Here is a 21829-nt window from a genome sequence, read left to right on the forward strand (position 1 = left end):
GGACTGTGCCGTCATAAGGGGGCGTGGTCAACATCACCTGGTGACCACGCCCCCTAAAACGTCACAGTCCCAGCATGCCCAGGGACAGTGACGGCATAAGGGGGCGGGGTCACCGCCTATATAAGTCACATCGGATCGTGTCAACATGGGAAGAAGACAAGAAGACAAGAAGACAAGAAAGCAGAAGGCAGAAGTCTGGGCCACCGCTAGCAAAAGAGCTGCCGAAGATAGCGGAGGAGCCGGCAGAAGATCAGGACACCGGGAGGAGACGCCGGAGAGACCCCCGAAGTCAGAAGAAGACCCCCGGAGTCGGAAGAAGACCCCGGAGCTGCCTAAAAATTTACTTTAAAAACCTGTGTACTGTGTTTTTTCATTGACACTTTTTTCCCTAGGTGAATGGGTAGGGGTATGATGTACCCCATACTCATTCACAAAGGGTGGGGGGCCGGGATCTGGGGGCCCCCTTATTAAAGGGGGCTCCCGGATTCCGATAAGCCCCCCGCCCGCAGACCCCGACAACCAATGGCCAGGGTTGTCGGTAAGAGGCCCTTGTCCTCATCAACATGGGGACAAGGTGCTTTGGGGTGGGGGGGGCCCACATGTTGAGGGCATGCGGCTTGGTACGGTTCAGGAGGTGGGGGCGCTCGCTCGTCCCCACCCCCATTCCTGACTGGCCGGGCTGCGTGCTCGGATAAGGGTCTGGTATGGATTTGGGGGGGACCCCCACACCGTTTTTTTCGGCAAAGGGGGTTCCCCTTAAGTTCCATACCAGACCCAAGGACCTGGTATGCTCTTGGAGGGGGAACTCATGCCGGTTTTTTTATTTAAAAAAACATACCAAACAGTGCTGGGCATTGGCGGGGATCCAAGTCGGATCCCCGTTCATTGAAAGTCGGACGCATGCTGGCTTCATGTCGCAGGGCAAAGTCGGATCCAAAGTAGGACGGCTGTCGCGACGCACCAGTGTGAACCCAGCCTAATAGTTGTGAATATATCTATATATATATGTATAATAGGTGTGCTTGATGTCAGCATATGTACAACTCTTCTCTTGGCCCTGTCAGTTATATGGATCATTCATGTTTTCTAGCAACAAGTTTTTTTACATTTTTGCTATGCTGCCCAAGTTCACAGGTTTTTTTGACCACACAGTACTCTATATAAGTGTAGCTTTTTTTGTGATAAATATTAACACATTGTTTCAAGCAAGGATCCTTATGCCTCCTTGCTGAAATCTTCTCTAGCCTGTGTATCATTTTTTACAAATTCTGATGTTCATGGCCTGGTCACAGGAGATGTTTGAGTTGATCCTTTCACAAATCCTGACCTAACTGTTCTCTTTGCTGGAGTAGAAAGGAAACAATCCAATTATCACTTAATTAGGCAAACACATTGGAAATCCTCTGTGTGTGACAAAGAGCAGTACTGATGCTTGTGGCAAAACAGATGAGTGATTTTTTTCACTGTTTGCTTTCAAATATCGGTCTCTATATAACAAACTTTAGGTTGGTCACATATGGACAATTTCTCGATTTAAGAGGCAAAAAGTCACTCTGTTCTGCATATTTTACATCAGCAAGAACCCACTATATTGTTCTACACAACAACAAACCCAAACCCAATGAACAGAAGAGGAATATCCTTATTAAAAAGAATGATTGTTATCATTGTGATAAATCTTTGTGTAACCATAAAGAGCGCTTTATTAGATATGAGATTGCTGCTTGATATGGTAAACAGACATAGAAGAGTGAATAGATGAGCAGTCCAATAACAAGTGGGGCAGGTAGGGAACTGGCCAGCAGGTTCACCTCACAGATGTGTGTAGGCAGGTTACCTACTGTAAATTTAGTTAGCACCCGGCTGCCCAGGTCAGGGGGAAATAGTAAATGTTCTGCCGCCTTTTCTTATGTGTTTGCCAGCTTTCTCTTGGGTCCAGCCTCCCTCCCGTGTTCTATAAAAGGGAAGAGGTCCAGTTCCTGAGGGGGACACACGCAACTAGGGATACGTGCCAAGACTTGCCCAGACCTGTGGTCTGCTCTGGAATGCTGATTTTCGGGAAGACCCCAAGGACATGGACTTCTCTGTTGAGCATTTCCAAGTATGGACTTTTCCCAAAGAGGCTTTACCTATGCAGGTAACCTGGGGCAGCCACAATTAGGTTTAGTTAGAAGAAAGATGTTATTGCTTGTTATACATGTTGTGCCAAGTTTAAAATAAAAGTTGATTCAACTGAGAGCCTGGTCTGAAGTCTTTCAAGGGGGGCATGTGAGGTCTTGGCGTATTACTAAAGGACTTGGGTCCATAACAACCGTATGGGGTATGTGTAACATTAATACGACAGAGGTTCACTCAGCAAGACAAGAAGGAAGAGGTAGTTGCCATAAGTAGTTGTAAGAAAGAACAGCAACCAGTCATTGGCGTGGTAACTAGTTAGGTGACAGGTTCTCTGGTAGCGAGTGGGTTGGTGCTTCGACTTCCTCTCTAGCTGTCTGTCTTTGCTGGTCACCAGGAGTGTGGACTAGCGTTACAGAGATCTATGGCCTGGTCACTAGGTACAGGAAGAGAAGAGTGAGAGCACATGAGGTCCACGCTCAGCAGAACCCCATTCTGTTCCTTGAAGTGAGGTAACAGAGGTACCCTGACTGGTGGAGTGGGCATCGGCTCGGCCTGTCACTTCAAATGCAACACAAACATGAGTACAAGTGTGTAGGACATGGAACAAAGCTGCTGATGGAGAAACTCCATACTTTGGGTACTGCACAAATATGGCTCATCCCTGAGTTGGGAGGCCGCCTTAATTTTAGATTCTTCACATGACTGCAGCTTCAGCCTAGTCCCTAGCATTGATGAGCACACCTTCGGGTGAAGTGTTACCCCACGTGCAAAGGTTAGTGACCTGGTTCAATGCCTGGTATAGCCTAAAGAACCCCTGGGGGTATGTAACTCGGAATAGCCACCATGGGTACACCGCCGTCCATCATGAAACTCTCTGCATGTGAGATTGTTGCCTGATATGGCCAATAGAGAGAAAAGGGTAAGGATAGAGCTGTAGCATAGCATTTTGGGTAGGTAGGTAACTGGCTATCAGGTCACAGATATGAGATTGTTGCCCGATCTAACCAAAAACAGTTGGGCATGTCTTTGTAGGTGTGTGCATAGCTGTCTATAATTTAAAAGCTTAGCAGTTGAGCAGCCAGCATTTATAGTGTAAGCACACTGTCTATAAAGAGAACTCAGAAAGAACAACTGGATTGACTCTGAAGCTGTCATTTCTTTTATTAGTCCACCACGAAAATTAGATGTTGAGCTCAGTTTTCAGGGACATTGTCTGGAACAGCTTCCTGTAAGATAGATAACAGGCTGGACCTTGTATATCCAGACAGCACCACTGGAAATAGGACAATGTGAACAGGCTGCATTTGGAGCCAGACAGCAAGGAGACACATGGGTGGAGCGATGGAATGATATGACCACAGACTAGAAAAACTTCTTTGTGAAACTGTGAATGCAGTTATTGCAAAATACATTTCAGCACAACGTTGTGCATGTGCTTGATTTGCAATTTATGCCTAAACATTTTCCCCTTCACAACAACAAAGGGAAGCTAAAGAAAAATCTTTCAGGTGTGCATATGCTATTTTTAAAAGTTAGATTGCCTATGCTAAGCAAAAATGGAGGTTCTGAGACTCAGAGAGGTTTCTTTGGCATGTGGAAACATCTTGAAGGAAGAAGGAAAAAAGTATTTTTCTTGCTGTCGCAGCTTGCCTGGACTTGGCGGTGTTTACATTTGCTGCATTCCAGTGGCTCTGTGGTAATTGGCATACTCTGGCCTGGCCATAGAGAGTGACAGCTGCCTGAAATAAGATTTAGTTACCCTGCTGTCCTAGGCACACCTAAAAGATGATGCCTTTTGTAAATCTCTGCCTCTTTTGTCGTGATTATTTTAGTAAAAACTAATCCTACAATTTTCTGTTTGAAAAAGCAGGTTGTCTATGTTCTCATGAGCACTTCTAAACCTCCTGCATTGTCGGGCAAGCTTTTGCAATAAAAATCCTGTATTATATTAACCACTTAATATTAATAATTCTTTAGCAGTACAGACTGTCAAAGAAGAGGGAACAAGAGAGAATTTCACTTGAACTAAAAAAAGATCCTTCTGATTTCTCTCATCATACCATTTCGCCCACTTCCCCTTGCAGTTCTCGTTTTATTTAGTTAAAGAAAAAAATCAGAAGAGGGAAACAAACTATGGAAAGCACAGTCTGTAAATGTTGAGGCTTGGTGCTGCCCTATCTATCCCAAGCATTGGCTTACGTGCGATTATTCTAAATACAGCTAGACCTGCAGGGCATAATGCCGACAGCCATGTGCATGGCAAGTAGAGACATTCTCCGAGCTCACCTCTATCTGAACTTCACTGTTGTGCTGTTTTTTAGTGCAGTCATCTGCAGGCTGGGTCATTCACCGCCCTGGCATCACATGTAAACATGCTGATGCCATCAGTGCCCTTATATGGACACATACCCATATAAAGACAATGGCATTCACCAAATGTCACTAAATTCACACAGATGATTGGATTAAAAAAAGAGCAGGACTTTTAAGTTAAGATAGAGTTGAGTTTGTAGGATGCCCAAGCTTATCTCTAATGACATATATTTTAAAGCAGAATTAAACCCCAAACCAAAAATGTATTGTATTGCAGCTTACCAATCCTTAGATGTGGTGGCTGCACCAGTTTTCTTTTCTTTGGCTTTTTTCCCTCAGTTTTCCCCTGGTGGTCTGGCCACTAACACACCATGGAGGAACGAGCACAGGAGGCACAGCAGACAGCAGCATTGAAGCCAGGGTATAGGGCGTTACTACATTTTTTTTTTTGTGAAAGGGTAAACTTAGGCCCCTTTCACACGGGCTTTTCGATCAGGTCTGCCTGTCAGTTTCTCAGGTGGACCTGATTGGACCCTTCATTCATTCCTATGGAGAGGCGGGTGTCAGTGGTGGAGACACCTGCTGCTATCCGATCCGACAGGCGGTCCGTTTTCATTGGATTTCCCCATAGAGGAGAGCAGGGCTCTGACAGGTCCGTCACTGCACAGTGAGCGTAGACGGACCCGTCATCCGCCTGCTCTATCGGGATCAGCAGAGCGACCCCCCCCCCTGAGCAAAGCGGAGTCCGCCGGGCGGGCGGACTGTCTGTATGAAAGGACCCTAACACTTTAAACCCAGGATCGGCAACCCTCTGATCACGATCCACCAGTCAACTGCGGGAAGCCATCAGTTAGAGCACTGTTGATGCTTCCCCCAGCCTCCTCCACTCTCCTTTTAGGTGTCATGCACACTGGTTTCTTGTAAACGCTGTTTATCCTGACAGGAGAAAATCTGCGTTATAAACTCACCTAAGCTGCATTTTTTCAAGAAACAGTTTAGGGGAGTTTAGCAGTGTTTGGCTTTTGAGAGTTTATTTATTTCAACAGCCAGAATTTTTATTTATTCTGGCCATTGAAATTAATAAATGCTGAAGCGCTAAATGTGCCTAGTGTTTACACGCTTTTAACAGCGTTCAGTGTTTTTTGTGGTCAAAACTCCCTCTTTTGAACGCAACTTTAGGGCGTTCAGAAAACATCCTCTAAACTCCCCTGCTACTAAAATGCTAAAAGCGTCCATCTGTGCATGGACACATAGGATAACATTAGGGGAGTTCAAAGGCAGAAAAAAAAGTCTAAACTCACATAAACATGAGTTTAACAGCAGCACTGTGCATGAGGCTTTAAAGTGCTTGTAAAGCCTTAAGGTTTTTCACCTTTTCTTTTTTAAGAACAAAGGCGACAGCTTGCATTGGCTTGCTTATATCTACCCTGCCAATCAAAGACTTCAAGGAGTCTAGGGAGTGGCACAGGTGCAGAATGACCTCGGCCTTCAGTCACAAATGACCGAGTGCTGAGGCTAGTCTGCGCCATTGCTGACTAGGGAATAACTCATTCCAATCATTCAAGGCACGGGGGGGATCTAAACATCAAAAATGAGTACAGGCGCACAATGACCTCAGCTTGCAGTTTACAAGGTCATTCTGCCCCGGCTACTGCCTACACATTACTCATTATTATACAGGATTTATATAGCGCCAACAGTTTACGCAGCACTTTACAACATTAGGGCAGACAGTACAATTACAGTACAATTCAATACAGGAGGAATCATAGAGCCCTGCTCGTTAGAGCTTACAATCTAGGAGGGAGGGTCAAGTTATACAAAAGGGTAATAGCTGTGGGGGATGAGCTAATGGAGAAAATAGTGCAGTTGTTAGATGGAGGCAGGATAGGCTTCTCTGAAGAGGAAAGTTTTCAGGGATCACCTAAAAGTGGATAAATTTGGAGACAGTCTGACAGATTGGGGTAGGGAATTCCAGAGGCTGGGCGAAGCTAGGGAGAAGTCCTGGAGGCAGATATGGGAGGAGGTGATGAGGGAGCTAGACAGCAGGAGGTCTTGGGAGGAACGAAGAGGGCGTTTAGGTTGGTATTTTGAGACTTGGCTAGTGATGTAGTTGGGAGGCAGAGTTGTGGATGACTTTGTAACTTATTGTTAGTATTTTGAATTTAATTCGTTGGGCGAGTGGCAGCCAATAGAGGGATTGGCAGAGAGGGGTAGCAGACACTGAGCGGTTTGTAAGGTGGATGAGTCTAGCAGCGGCATTCATGATGGACTGAAGGGGGGATAGTCTATTTAAAGGTAAGCCAAGGAGGAGGGAGTTGCAGTAGTCGAGGCGAGAGATAACCAGGGAGTGAATCAGGAGCTTTGTGGTTTTATTAGTTAGAAAGGGATGTAGATTAGAGATGTTGCGGAGGTTGACGCGGCAAGCTTTGGAAAGTGATTGGATGCGGGGCCAAAAGGAGAGTTCAGAGTCCAGAAAAACACTTAGCACGCTGACATGTGGGGATGGGTGGATGGTTGTGCCATTACTCTTGACAGATAAGTCAGGGGAAGAGGCACTTATATATCTCCCCCCTCACTAGGTCATGTCCATTTTTTTAATTAATTCATTTTTATTGAAGAAAAATGTGCATTAGGTATGTTGCAACATATAACATACGATATACATTACAGAGTAGATCTGAACAGATTGGTCATATAATCTTGTAATACCAAGGCATTCCGTAGTAACACATTATAATGTCATCTATAACTAGGGTGACCACGTGTCCCGGATTGCCTGGGACAGTCCCGTATTTTGCAGGCCTGTCCCGGGCACCTTCATTCCAGGACAATACAGTGTCCCAGAATGAAACTAAAACTGACACAGCCACCCCTCCCCCCTTCGATCCGATGCCCAGAATAAGGCACATCGCCACTCTACTCACTAACGGTACTTGTCCTGGCCAGAAATGTCTGGAGAGGCACAATCTCCACCCCCTACTTGTGATTTGAGAAATCATAAATCCTGCCTCTTATGTCTAATCACTGCAGAGCAGTGTAGAGCCAGCGTTGGAACAAGGAAAAACTGGTCTCGGCTGACCAGGACAAGTACTGCCAGCAAGTAAAGTGGCGATGCGGCGGCCTTTTTTGGGGCGTGATCAGTGCTTCTGGGTAGAGCATGCACCCGCTGCCCTGGCTGTGCTGTGATTCGTTACAGTACAAGCTGATTTTTGGGATGGGGGGTGTCCCGGAATGGCAGTTTGGAAATGTGGTCACCCTATTTATAACACTTATCAAGGTTCAGAGTGCTCAACTTGGAACGGCTTAATAAGAATAACTATAAGCTCACCAGACCAAAAGTGTAAATGCCAATATCTTCTCTGTAAATGACCTTTATTGAGGTATACATCTTTGAACGACAGAATGTAGATAAAGGAGAAGAAAGGGTGGAGGGTGAAAGAAAAGTGAGGACAAGGATGGGGAAGGTGGGGGGGAGTGTATCCGCCTTGGTCCAAGCTCACTTATGCAATACACCTATCTAACAGCACGTTAGGCCATGTCCATTTACGTATTACCTGTGTAAGGGCTCATTCACGCCAGTAGCTTTGTTAGAAATTTGCAATTTGCCAGTAGTGGCGCTGATACACTAAGAACAGAACATAGCACTGCAACCTTTTATATTTGTTTGAACTTTAAAGCAGAGCTCCACCCAAAGTTCCGCTTTAAGGACTCGTTCCCCGCTCTGCTTAAACAATTGCCACTTTTGAGGAGTGAGGGGGAGGGGAGGACATGTTCCCACTTCCGCAGCAGTCAGAAACAGAAGTTCTCCTTCCTCCCTGCAGTCTTCTGGGACGCTGACAGGTCCCAGAAGACTGCATCCACCATTCACGATGTGCAACACGACTCGCGTATGCACTGTGGGCACCCGGTTGTGAAGCCGCAAGCTGTCACAGCCGGGTTCCCATAGTGAAGATGCCTGTGCCCGGGGACCGAAGACAGCAGGTTAGACCGACTGGGGTGAGCACACCGCTGGACAGTGGGACAGGTGAGTGGCTATTTTTTCAAAGTCAGCAGTTACAGTTTTTGTAGCTGCTATTTTTATTTTTTCCACAGGTGACTGGAACTCCGCATTAAGCTTTGACCAACAAAAAAAAAAAACCTGGAAGTTGATTGGTTTCTATGTAGAGCTGCGCCAGATTTTGCACTCTCCAGTTTTAGTAAATCAACCCCAAAGTGACATTTCTTTCGGTTTTATGCACTACCTCTGCACTGCAATGCAATGGGGGGGGGTGCCGCATGCCATACTTAATTCAGCTCTTGCCAATGCAGCGTGATGATATGAACTGACCTAATTGCAAACAAAGCGAATTGCCTTGTCTTTGTGTGAGGACTGCGCCGGGGAAAGGCTTCCCGCTGTGAGCAGGCCCTATAAACCCACACAAACGTTTCCATGTGCAGAATTTGCACAATATCGCAGACTTTTCTCCTTTCGGTTTAAGCGGCTAAACACTGCGAACCAAAATGCCCCTAAACACGGTATGGCTGCATGTTTTCTGTCATGTGCGCCTTCCATTGAGTACACAGCGTGAAATTTAGGCGGGACATTCGTTTGTTACAACATAAGCCTGTCCCTTTGTTTAAAATGTGCACATGGTGTGAAATATGAACACCAGGGCTGTGCAGGGTGGAGATGACAATCGGTGTGTATTAATAATGTGTACACAGGAGCCTTTCCATCTTCATTATTATACTGAGCAGCCGCCGCCTGTGTGTCTCTGCCCATCCCCCTCTTCCCTCCCTATCAGCAGGTACTCTGCAGATGGCGGGCAGAGAAGGGAGGGGGAGGGAGGGGGGAGGAGGGGGGAGGAGGGGGGGGGTGTGTACTTCGATCCCTCCCGCTCTCTCTGTCCTACTTCTTCCCGATAAAAATGGTGCATTTGACAAAGCAGGTTTTACAGCACAAGAGGATTTCTTGGTAGGCTTAGCGAACGTTAACCCCTTTCTGAGAAACTGCTGCATTTCAGATGATATTGGCTCCCATTAGGATTATAAAGCGTGTGAAGCTCAGTAAAGGCGGCAGTACGCCTCATACGTAGTATTTCTGTTGTATAATAATGATAAATAATAAAAAAGATGTACAATCATAAGAAAGCACGCTCCCCTCACAGCAAACACAGCCGCCTCCATTTCCCGCCCGTGTCCTTCTTCCCCTCACAGCTTCCTGTTCTCCCGCCATTTTGAGCCATCCATGACTGTATAGACCGAGTCTCTCTGCCTGTAGCCCCATCCTGCTCTGTGTGAACACCGTGCTATGTCTGCTGCATCTTCTCCCTGTTTTATATACCACTATTTTTTTTTTCTCCAGACCTTTTCACTACACCCTCCCCCCCCCCAAAAAAAATAGGGGGGAGCAGTGTCTACATAACCAGCAGGAGAGGGAACTGGCTGCAGAGACAGGGAAGGTGCTAAAATGGCGTGTTGTAGTTGTAGAAGAGAGGGATGGATATAGAAGACAGAGAATGGAGAGGTAAAGTAAATAAAAAATGTGCAGAGGAAGAAATAGAAGGAGGAGGAGGGGTGGAGAGCTGCCAGACAGAAGATCTCTGCAGAGGAGCCTGACTACTGTACTACATAGCTGGAAGGACACAATATATACAATGTGACATATGCTGTGCACTGAGGAGACAGCCATTGCCAGGTAATCTTTTCACTTCTTTCTTATGAGCTCATGTTTATCCAGAGCTGTCTTAGTGTGCATTATCCTGTTGTAGGCTTCTATTAGGTAATGCTCTATGTGCGATGGAGTAGTGTTCTTTGTAAATATGCGTGTTTGCATGTTTTTAGTTTTTTTATCATTTCAGACTATGAGGAAGGAGATTTGATGTGACTGAGAGGAGGACCTGACACCACAAAGCTTGCAAGATTTCTGTCCTCATTGGTGACACATGCACACATACAGTATATTTATATCTTGTCACTAAAGTAACATACCCAGAGACAGATAAGTATGCATCCCAAGTATACAATAAAGGTCTGATTCTTCCAGTTTTATCAAGGACAGAAACCTTTCTGACATTGCCAACAGCAGGACTTGTTTTCGGGTTCTTCTGTGAGGAGACTTCTAAGCAGCTACACCACGCTCTTCTAATAATTGTAAGGTTGTGGCCGAGACCCATGTCACGGAGGAGCGCCTTTGGATACATACTGTAAATACCTCCATGCAGATGTGGATGAAGGGGAGGGTATCTGGAACTGCACCCTTTGTATACCACCATGCAGATGTGTGTTAGGAGGAAAGTAGCTGGGACAGCACCCTTCATATACCTCTATGTAGAGGTGTAGTAATGGCTGGACAGCTGGAACATTGCCCTATGTATACTTTCATGCAGATGTGGATGAAGGGTCGGGCAGCTGAAATTGCACCCTTCGTATACCTCCATGCAGATATATATTAAAGGTGGACAGCTGGAGCACTGTCCTTCATATACCTCCATACAGATATATATTAAAGATGGACAGCTGGAGCACTGTCCTTCATATACCTCCATACAGATATATATTAAAGATGGACAGCTGGAGCACTGTCCTTCATATACCTCCATACAGATATATATTAAAGATGGACAGCTGGGGCACTGTCATTCGTATACCTCCATACAGATATATATTAAAGATGGACAACTGGAGCACTGCCCTTCATATACCTCTATACAGATATATATTAAAGGTGGACAGCTGGAGCACTGCCCTTACTATACCTCCATGCAGATATATATTAAATGTGGACAGCTAGCACACTGCCCTTCGTATATATCTGCATGCAGATGTATATTAAAGGTGGACAGCTGGAGCACTGCCCTTCGTATACCTCCATGCAGATGTGGATGAAGGGGAGGGCAGCTGGAACTGCACCCTTCGTATACCTCCATGCAGATGTATATTAAAGGTGGACAGCTGGAGTACTGCCCTTCGTATACCTCCATGCAGATGTGTATAAAAAGGTGGACAGCTGGAGCACTGCCTTTCGTATACCTCAATGCAGATGTATATTAAAGGTGGACAGCTGGAGCATTGCCCTTCGTATACCTCCATGCAGATGTGGATGAAGGGGAGGGCAGCTGGAACTGCACCCTTCGTATACCTCCATGCAGATGTATATTAAAGGTGGACAGCTGGAGTACTGCCCTTCTTATACCTCCATGCAGATGTGGATGAAGGGGAGGGCAGCTGGAACTGAACCCTTGGTATATCTCCATGCAGATGTATATTAAAGGTGGACAGCTGGAGTACTGTCCTTTGTATACCTCCATGCAGATGTATATTAAAGGTGGACAGCTGGAACACTGCCCTTCGTATACCTCCCTGCAGATGTGGATTGAAGGAAAGTATACCTCCATGTAGATGTGGAACACTGCCCTTTGTATACCTCTATGCAGATGTTTATTATGGGAGGACAACTGGGACAGAGCTCTTCATAGAACTCCGTTCAGATATGTATTAAGGGAAGGACAACTAGGACCAAGATTTTCGTATACCTCAATGCAGGTGGGTATTAATGCTGAAGTTATCTGGGGTAGCATCTTCATATACAAACCTGGCTAAAAAGTTTGAGAATGCCCCAAATAATAATTTTCACAAAGTCTGCTGCTTCAGTGTTTTTAGATCTTTTTGTCAGATGTCACTATGGTATACTGAAGTATAATTACAAGCTTTTCATAAGTGTCAAAGGCTTTTATTGACAATTACATTAAAGTTGGATACACACTATACAATTCTCTGTAGATTTTTTCCTTTAGATTTACCAAAACCATATAATATGAGGTCAAACCTTTAGGCCCCTTTCACACTGGGGCGGTTTGCAGGCGGTATTGCGCTAAAAATACCATCTGCAAACCGCCCCTAAACAGCTTCCGCTGTTTGTTCAGTGTGAAAGCCCGAGGGCTTTCACACTGAAGCGGTGCGCTGGCAGGACGGTAAAAAAAGTCCTGCCAACCGCTTCTTTGGAGCGGTGAAGGAGCGGTGTATTCACCGCTCCTAAACCGCTCCTGCCCATTGAAATCAATGGGACAGCGCGGCTATACCGCGGCAATACCGCGGCTATAGCCACGCTGTACGAGCGGATTTAACCCTTTTTCGGCCGCCAGCGGGGGTTAAAATCGCACCGCTAGCGGCCGAATACAGCCGCAAAAACAACGGTAAAACAGCGCTAAAAATAGCGCTGTTTTACCGCCGACGCCCCACCGCCCTAGTGTGAAAGGGGCCTAAAAGTTTCAATTTGTATGCAATCAGGCAGGCCCTTGCATTACATGGTTTTGGTAAATCTAAAGGAAATTGGACTAAAGCGCTGCGTAAACTGTCGGCGATATATAAATCCTGTATTATAATAATAACAAAAGTTGTATAGTGTGTATGGGGTCTAAGGCTGGCCATACATTATACAATTTTCTTGTACAATTTTTCTTTAGATTTACTAAAACCCTATAATATGAGGTCAAACCTAAACACTTTCAATTTGCATGCAATCAGGCAGGCCCTTGCATTACTTAGAGTATATATAGAGCAAATCTGCGCTTGACTATACAAAACCACTAAAGCCGTGTCATGATATGTGACAAATTATAAAACTTGAATACAAACAGTGCAGCGCTAAACCTTATATACAATAAGTGAAAAAACTGTACAAAAAATCTGTGATAATAGTGAATTATGCTCAAAAGGAAATGAATATATGCAAATAAAGTCTCAAATCTCCAGAGTCTGAATGATTAAATAGACTGACAGTCCCACAAGCTGTGTTCAAGTGGTGGAAAGCAATAGGAGGAAAGCCAGAGTGTTACCAAAGAGAGCTCCTATTGCACTTAACAGAACTTGTGTGACGCCTTAATTAAAAGTGGTCAGATCACGCTTAACATACCCAGATTGCTAACATACCTGGACACCTGAGACATTGTGGGTTAAATGATAGCGAGCAGATACTACGTCCCCCATAGCATTCGATTGCCTAGAGGAGGAGAAGGATAGGAGCTATTTGCAACCTGGAAGGTACACTTAGGTCCCTTGACTTTCAGCATGATCTGACCACTTTTAATTAAGGGGTCACACAAGTTCTGGTAAGCACAATAGGAGTGCTTTTTGGGGACACCCTGGCTTTCCTCCTATTGCTCTCCACCACTTGAACACAGCTTGTGGGACTGTCAGTCTCAATGGGATTAAAGGAGAAGTATAGCCAAAGCTTGTTTGGCTGTATTTCTCCTGTGAATCACAGGAGTGCAATTCATTTTGCACTCCTGTGACCCGTTTTCTGCAGACAGCGGGCTTTAGTCCTCTCTCTGCTGACGTCACAGAAGTTCTGCGTCATCACGACAATGCAAGTCGGGATCTGCCAGGTCCCTGGACCGACCCCCGGCTCAGCCTCTCAGCGAGCCCCTGAGGGCTTGAGCCACTGCTCCACCCCCTCCACAACTCAGTGCTCCAATGAGCGAGGAGAGGGCAGAGCAGAGAGCTGTGAGAACCGAGTGATCGTGGTGTTCAGTCTCTCATTTCTTAGTGTAGAGGCACCAGGGGACAGATGCAGCATTGGACCGATGCTGCATCCACATAGGTAAGTATGATACTGGAAAAAACCCCAACACTTCTCTTTTAGGCTGGGTTCACACTATTGCGAATTGGATGTGGGTTTCTCCGCATCCAATTTGCATGTAAGGAGATTGTGGCCGGCTCTCTATGAAACCGGTTTACACTTCTCCAGACCGGCTCCGGTGCAAATTGCACGGGAGTCCTGTGCATCTTCTGGTCCATTTCAGGTCCGAATTCAGCCCAAAATTTGGACTGAAATCGGACCTGAAACGGTGAACAGGGACACGCTGGACCCCTGCTGTGAGCCGCTCCGTGCGGCAGTGTGAACCCAGCCTTAAGGTCTGGTGAGTTTCCTGGCCATGGACCCAAAATTTCCATGTTTTGTTCCCCAAGCCACTTAGTTATCACTTTTGTCTTATGAAGGTGCTCCATCATGCTGTAAAAGGATTGTTCATCACCAAACTGTTCTTGGACGGTTGGGAGAAGTTGCTCTCGTAGGATGTTTTTGAACCATCCTTCATTCATGGCTGTGTTATTAGGCAAAATTGTGAGTGAGCCCGCTCCCTTGGCTGAGAAGCAACCCCACACATGAATGGTCTCAGGATGCTTTACTGTTGGCATGACATGGGACTGATGGTAGGGCTCACCTTTTCTTCTCTGGACAAGGTTTTTTTCCGCATTGCCCCAACAATCGGAAAGGGGATTGATCAGAGAAAATGACTTTACACCAGTCCTCAGCAGTCTAATTCCTGTACCTTTTGCAGAATAATAGTCTGTCCCTGATGTTTTTCCTGGAGAGAAGTGGCTTCTTTGCTGCCCTTCTTGACACCAGGTCATCCTCCCCAAGTCTTCTCACTGTGTGCAGATGCACTCACACCTGCCTGCTGCCATTCCTGAGCAAGCTCTGTACTGGCAGTGTCTCGATCCCACAGCTGAATAAAATGTAGGAGACTGTCCTGGAGCTTGCTGGACTTTTTTGGGCGCCCTGAAGCCTTCTTTACAACAATTTAACCTCTCCCATTTGAAGTTCTTGATGATCCAATAAATGGTTGATTCAGGTGCAATCTTAGTAGCAGCAATATCCTTGCCTGTGAATCCCTTTTTTGCAAAGCAATGATCTCTGCACGTGCTTCCTTGCAGGTAACCATGGTTAACAGAGGAAGAACAATGATTTCAAGCACCACCCTCCTTTTAAAGCTTCCAGTCTGGTACTAACTCAATCAGCATTACAGAGCAATTTTCAGCCTTTTCCTTGTTAACACCAATGCCTGTGTTAACGAGAGAATCACTGATATGATGCCAGCTGGTCCTTTTGTGGCAGAGCTAAAATGCAGTGGAAAGATTTTTTTGAGGGGGTTTAAGTTCATTTTCATGGCAAAGGGGGACTTTGCAATAAATTGCAATTCATCTGATCACGCTTCATAACATTCTGGAGTATGTGCAAATTACTATCATAAAAACTGAGGCAGTAGACTTTGTGAAAATTAATATTTGTGTTATTCCCAAAACTTTTGGTCAGGGCTGTACCTCCATTTAGATGTGTATTAAGCGGAAGACAGCCGGGACAAAGTTTTTTTTTTTTTTTTTTTTTTTTTTTTTAATATACCTCCATGCACATGTGTATTAAGGGAGGACAGCTGGGACAGAGCTCTTCGTAGACCGCAATGCAGATGTGTAATACAGTAAGTGGAGGACAGCTGGAACACTGCCCTTCATACAGCTGGGACACAGATTTTCATATACCTCAATGCAGATGTGTATTAATGCTGAAGGTATCTGGAGTAACACTGTTCATATACCTCCATTTAGATGTGTATTAAGGGGAGGACAGCTGGGAAAGCACCCTTTGTATACCTCTATGCAGATGTGTAAAAGGGTAGGGTAGTTGGAACACTGTCCTTTGTATATCTTCATGCAGATGTGTATTAAGGGGAAGGCAGATGAGCCAGCACCCTTAGTATACCTCTATGCGGATGTGTATAAGGGTAGGATAGTTGGAACACCTTTTTTCCTTTGTATTACCCCTTGCAGATGTGTATTAAGGGGAGGGCAGCTGGAACAGTGGCCTTCTTATACTTCAGTGCAAATATGTATTAAAGGGAGGGTAGCACCTTTAGCACACCTTCATGCAGATGTGTATTAGGGGAGGGCAGCTTGGACACTCTTTCATATGCCTCCATGTAAATTGATGTTTAGTTGAATGCGGCTGGGACAGAACCCTTCATGGCTGAAACAGTGGCTTTGGTATACTTACATGCAGGTGTGTATTAAGGGGAGAGTGCTGGTACAGCACCTTTCATTCACCTTCATGTAGATGTATATTAAGAAGAGGACAGCTGGGATTGCTCCTTTCTATACCTGGATGCAAATGTATATTAAGGGGAGGACAGCACCCTTTGTATACCTTTGAGTATACATGTGTTTTAGGAAAGGACAGCAACCCTGATCAATGGCTGCAATATCACAGGATGAAAAACGCTAGTTCTATTTTTTTTACTGCAACTGTCCTTGTTTTAATAAACCTATCATTCACAAAGATGTGGCTTAATAAACATGGCTTCAGCTTGGCTAAAACGGGGGTGTAGCATGTTCATTTCTGGTAGAAAATCCCTAGTTGTATCAGTGTTCCATAAAACATTTTATAATGGTTTATTTGGGGTTGATCTACTAAAATTGGAGAGTGCAAATTCTGGTGCAGCCAATCAGCTTCTCGCTTCAGTTTGTTCAATTAGGTTTTGACAATAAAACCTGGAAGCTAATTGGTTTCTATACAGAGCAGCACCAGATTTTGCACTCTCCATTTTTACTAAATCAACCCTATTGTTTTTAGAAATCTATCATGATGTAGTCAAATGATGATTTTGCAGAGCTAACCATCAAAGTAGAAAAAATCTAGTGCACCTACTGTCTGTTATATGAAGTATTAACAGCAACATTATCTCAACTTTAGCCTTGTTAATGGTCTTCAAATATTAATTTCAGTAATGCTTTCTGTACTTAATAGGCAGAGGTAATTGTATTATACTTGTTTACAAAAGCAATAAAGAATCGCCTTATAAAAAACGAAACTGTGTTTGTTATAGTACTTTGATGTGAGGAGAAATGTTACCAGCTTTTTTCAGCAGGAAAATATGTCAAGAAGAATATAATTCTGCGTGGATTAAAAATAACATATGTGAGAGGAGACTGTTTATCAGTGGCCATTGTAAGGTTAGCAGGTGACCTTTCGTACACACATGGGTCATTACTCCCATAAAAAGCACACCACTAGAAGAGAATGTATGTGTTCTAGAGATGAGTCAATATGACAATGAGGCAGATTGGGCAAAACTGACCTGAGGTTTGTCCACTATGCAAAGAATCAAACCATTTCTTCAGGTCGTTTTGTATTGTATTTGCCCTGCTGAAATCTGCATGTATGTACACAGGAGTTTCAAAGACTCTCCAATCTTCTGGAAGAGATTTGATTAGTCTGTTCTACCTCATTTGTAGATCACTGCATGCCATTTGCCAAACAAAATATATCTGTGCTCAAATATGAGGATATGCATATCGGGATAGACAAGACTACTGTTTGGCTCTAAATAAGTTGATCCAAAATGCATTGTGTTGCATGATCTCAAATCTTATATATGATTTATTTACTTAAAGTGGCCCTGCATACAGCAAGGATATCAGTAAAATACACTTGTTACAAAAATATATCAATTTCCTATTTTTGGTGTATTATGTTAATGGTGCCTGACAAAAGATCAAGTTCAGTCCTGGCTATTCTGTACTCTGTAGAGGCATCCCAGAGTAAACCTGTACAGAATGTCCTGGCTTGGTAGCAGGCACCATAAGGTACAGCTTCTGTTCTTAAATTTAGCACACTGCCTCACCGATCCAATGCCAGATCCCCAGTAAAACAAAGCTGTAATTTGGGTATAGGATAATACATCATACACCTTCTGTCGGTCACAGTTTAGGGTTCAGTGTAATTAACAAGGCCTAAGCATTGTCATGTGAGGGATAGAGTGTGTGTGGGGGGAGGTAATTCCAGCAAGGTAGTAGTAGTAGTAGTAGTAGTAGCACAGAGATTATGGAAGCATTCAGCCGTGTTAGGGGTAAAGGTAAGAGCAGGTAACCTCGTGCTGCTTTTTTACCAAGCCATGAAAAACTTCACCCTCCATATAAATCCCCCCCACTTTGATGGGTAATCCTCTATAAACATATTCACGTGCCCTGGAAATACAGTATTGTTCCACTATAATCCACCACTCCTCTGCCGCACTTCCAGTCCTGCACCACCATCCTCTCTTCTTACATCATTGGAAGCCAGCTGTCTGTCTCTTTTGGGTTTTTGCAGTCGGCCCCCGATGGCACATTTGAAATGTGTTCTAGATTTCCCCAAAGCCTCCTGGGATGCATGGCATGATTATCCCAGGAGGCTACAGGCAGCTGAGGTCATTCTTGCCTAGGTGAGAAACCCAGTAGTGCGGTGCCTTACACAGTGAAAAAAGTATATATAGAGATTAGAGCTATGGTCATTGAATTATTTTTTATAGGACTTTGGATTTTGGTTAAACCCAATGAAACAAAAAACACTGGGGTTGATTTACTAAAACTGGAGAGTACAAAATCTAGGGCAGTTCTGTATAGAATTCAATCAGCCTCCAGGTTTTCTTGTCAAAGCTTAACTGAACAAGCTGAAGTTAGAAGTTGATTGGCTACCATACACAGATGCACCAGATTTTGCGCTATCCAGTTTTAGTAAATCAACCCCTCAAGCTCAAGACCTAAATTTTGCTAGGTAGGGGAGCTTAAACCCTTAGCCACGCCGCTGCTTAGAGCCGGTTCACACAGAGGCGGCACGACTTGCAGCGCGACTCACAGAGGCGACCTGCACACGACTTCAGTGGCGACTTGCAAAATGACTTCTGTATAGAAGTCAATGCAAGTCGCCTGAAGTCACCCCAAAAGTAGTACAGGAACCTTTTTCTAAGTCGGAGCGACTTGAGTCGCTCCTATTAGAACGGTTCCATTGTACAGAACGGAACGCAACTTGTCGGGAGGCTAAGTCGCCTGACAAGTCGCCCCTGTGTGAACTGGGTCTCAGTGTTTGATGGGAAATGAATCTTTTGTTGCAGTAGTGAGATGCACTGCTTGAATATATGTCCTTTAGTATCACTTTAAGGACCCCCAACTAAAAGTTTTCTATTAACTGAGAATGAGAGATGATCCCAGTGCACATGAACTGCTGTGCACCATGTTGTAGCTGCTTTGCTAATTCATTCGAAATAAATGGGCCGCCTTAACGTAATGCATGGCATACTGGATGTTCAGATGTATGCAGTAACACAATTCACTGCACAGGTGTGAAGGGGCCCTGAAACATTTCCTGAAGTAATGATCTGCTAATTTACATAGCAAATTGTAGCTTTTGGGACCTTGTTCAGTTTAAATACTTCAAGCACAGAGGAATGCAAAGAGATAGGAAGAACCCAAAAAAAAGTTTGACATGCATTCTCCAAAACACAGGATATTTTATTATATATTATTTCATGTAGTTAGTATATTCTGCTTGCCAACATTTCTAAATTAAATTCCTGGATTCGCCTACCAATGTATGTTTTCTGAGGGTGAAGCTCTAATATGTTGTTCTTTTCCAAGCCCAGCTTTTAAACAGTAATGATAATACATGTAGACATTTTCATTCTCTTACCTACTAAACTGTACAACTCAATGCAAATGTTTGTACTTCTAAAGACTTCTTGAAAGAAATAAGTCAACCAGCACATAACTCTTGTTCCATCAGTCCAGATTTCTAAAAATAACTGTTTTTGTTTTTTTAATGAAACCATCTGTTATTGAATTAAAATTTACAGAGGTACAGTTAGTAAAAAATTTTCTTCTGGAATAGGTCTGAATCTCATGTTTGTGCTATAACATTTCACAGCCCCCTTTTTAGATCGGTGTCTTCAGCCTACCCTTCACATCATAGCGCCCTCTTTACATCACTGTCCATAACATCACAGCCCCCCCTTTTACATCACAAACCCACTCCCCTTTACATCCTAGTCCCCCCTTTAAAGCAGTAAAACAGTGTCCTCAGTTCCACTTTACATCACGGTGCCCCCTTATGGCCTCATGTACACTGCTGCTGGTAAACGGATGTTCAGAGGCAATTGGCTGCTTTTTTCAGCTGCCCCTGAACTCGCCCAATGTTATCTTATGTGTACATGTACACAGGTTTGTTTAATGTCGTTTTTAGGCAGTTGAGTTTAGAGGCCTTTTCTGGAAAGCAAAGAAATGAGTTCAGATGCTGAGTTTAGAGGCATTTCAAGCGCCAAATGCTTCTAAATGCAGTAACTCAAGTTTAGCCGCATTTCGTTTACAGGCTTTTTTCATTTTTGGCTATTTTGAAGAAATTTTTTTTCAAGCGCTTCTAAATGCAAATGCGGCAAAACAGATGTTTTAAATGTGGGTTACTATCTGTCAAGTTAAAACGAGGTTGTAAAAACGTCCCGTGTACATTAAGCTTTACCTATCACTGTGAACCTTGCAGTCATAGCCCCTCTCTCCTCCTTTACATCACAGTCCCCCTTTCATTTGCTGCTTCCCCTACACAGTCCTGTGCAGACGGCAGCCGTGCCACTTATTAGCCTGGGTGTTCTCTTGAGTTTCCTACCTGGCTGCCGCTGTCATACTGGCAGCAAGCGGGGGCAGGAGGTGCTCCAGATCAGGAAAGAGGGAGGAAGCTGCCCAAATTATTATGTTAACAAGCGTGTGATTACTGGCTTGTTAATATGAAAAGTCTCCCATTCTCTGTCCTGATCTGCAGCACTTCCCACCCCACCTGCTGTGAGTATGACAGGCAGCTGGGTGGGAAACCCAAGAGAACACCCAGGCTGATAAGTGAGACGGCCGCAGTCTGCACAAGACTGTCGCTCGGTCTGGTCTTCGGTCGGTCATTTAATGAACCCTGGTGTAAAACAACACAAAGCAGGTCATCTAAATCCCAATAATAAATTGCAGTTAAAACCTTCTGGTCAGGATATGCACAGTCTATTAATGAGTGTGACGAAACATCCCACACTCCGCTTGAGTGCTTTCGTCATATACCGCTTCCTCCCAGTCTGAATATAGATATCAGATATTCCAGCAACAAACAAGGCAATACTCATTTGATTGCTGAACATGAATTGATTTATTTTAGATGACACACAAATATATACAGCAGGCTGACAATACAAACAGTAACCAAAAACCTAATTAACATGGGCTAGTTATCTAATCATTTACCCAGACTAGGTGACTCAGAGATATGATCTTTCAGGGTAGACTTGCAGTTACCTCACTCACAACTTACAATACACATAAGTATAAACACATCCCCCAATAGTTTGCTAGGAGACAAAGGTGTGTTAATGAGCCCAATAAATTATTGGGTGAAAGACCCAGGCTTTCCATATCTCATTAATCAGCATTCCTTTCACATACATCTGTCCACTGAGTCCCAAGCATGCAGAGACCATCATGGCCTCCTTAATAATGACCTTTTGCATTACATAACAGAATATCTTCCTAAATGCTTGTAGCTCCCGCAAATGCCAGGGCCCATAGTTGGTAGGCAAGAGGCTAGCACTCAGTCCCCTCCAAAAGCCTCTGTCCCGGATGAGTATTTCACAATGAACACCATCATAAACATTACTTAGTAGAGTCTGGAAATTCAGAGACTATTATTACAGCTCTGTTGTAAATAATCTGGAGGGATTCACATCTGTCACACTGGGGTAAGTGACCTATACTAACAAGCAGATAAGCTGCGCAGAGTTACGCTTCATACCGTTTCCATTAT

General features: G+C 44.3%; 2 long non-coding RNA genes across 2 annotated transcripts in view; one reads left to right on the forward strand and one right to left on the reverse strand.

Annotated features, from left to right (window-relative positions):
- Positions 1-10887, reverse strand: part of LOC141139917 (uncharacterized) — a 35362-nt gene extending 24475 nt beyond the window's left edge. The window contains exon 1 of the long non-coding RNA XR_012243836.1: positions 10405-10887. This is a non-coding gene — a long non-coding RNA (uncharacterized lncRNA). The remainder of the gene's footprint in view (positions 1-10404) is intronic.
- Positions 9288-17057, forward strand: LOC141139916 (uncharacterized). Its single transcript, XR_012243835.1, has 2 exons — positions 9288-10111; positions 10275-17057. It is a non-coding gene; the product is annotated as an uncharacterized lncRNA (long non-coding RNA).
- The last annotated feature ends 4772 nt before the right edge of the window (positions 17058-21829 follow it).

This window comes from Aquarana catesbeiana, linkage group LG04 (genome assembly GCF_042186555.1).
Source record: "Aquarana catesbeiana isolate 2022-GZ linkage group LG04, ASM4218655v1, whole genome shotgun sequence".
NCBI classification, from domain to species: domain Eukaryota; kingdom Metazoa; phylum Chordata; class Amphibia; order Anura; family Ranidae; genus Aquarana; species Aquarana catesbeiana.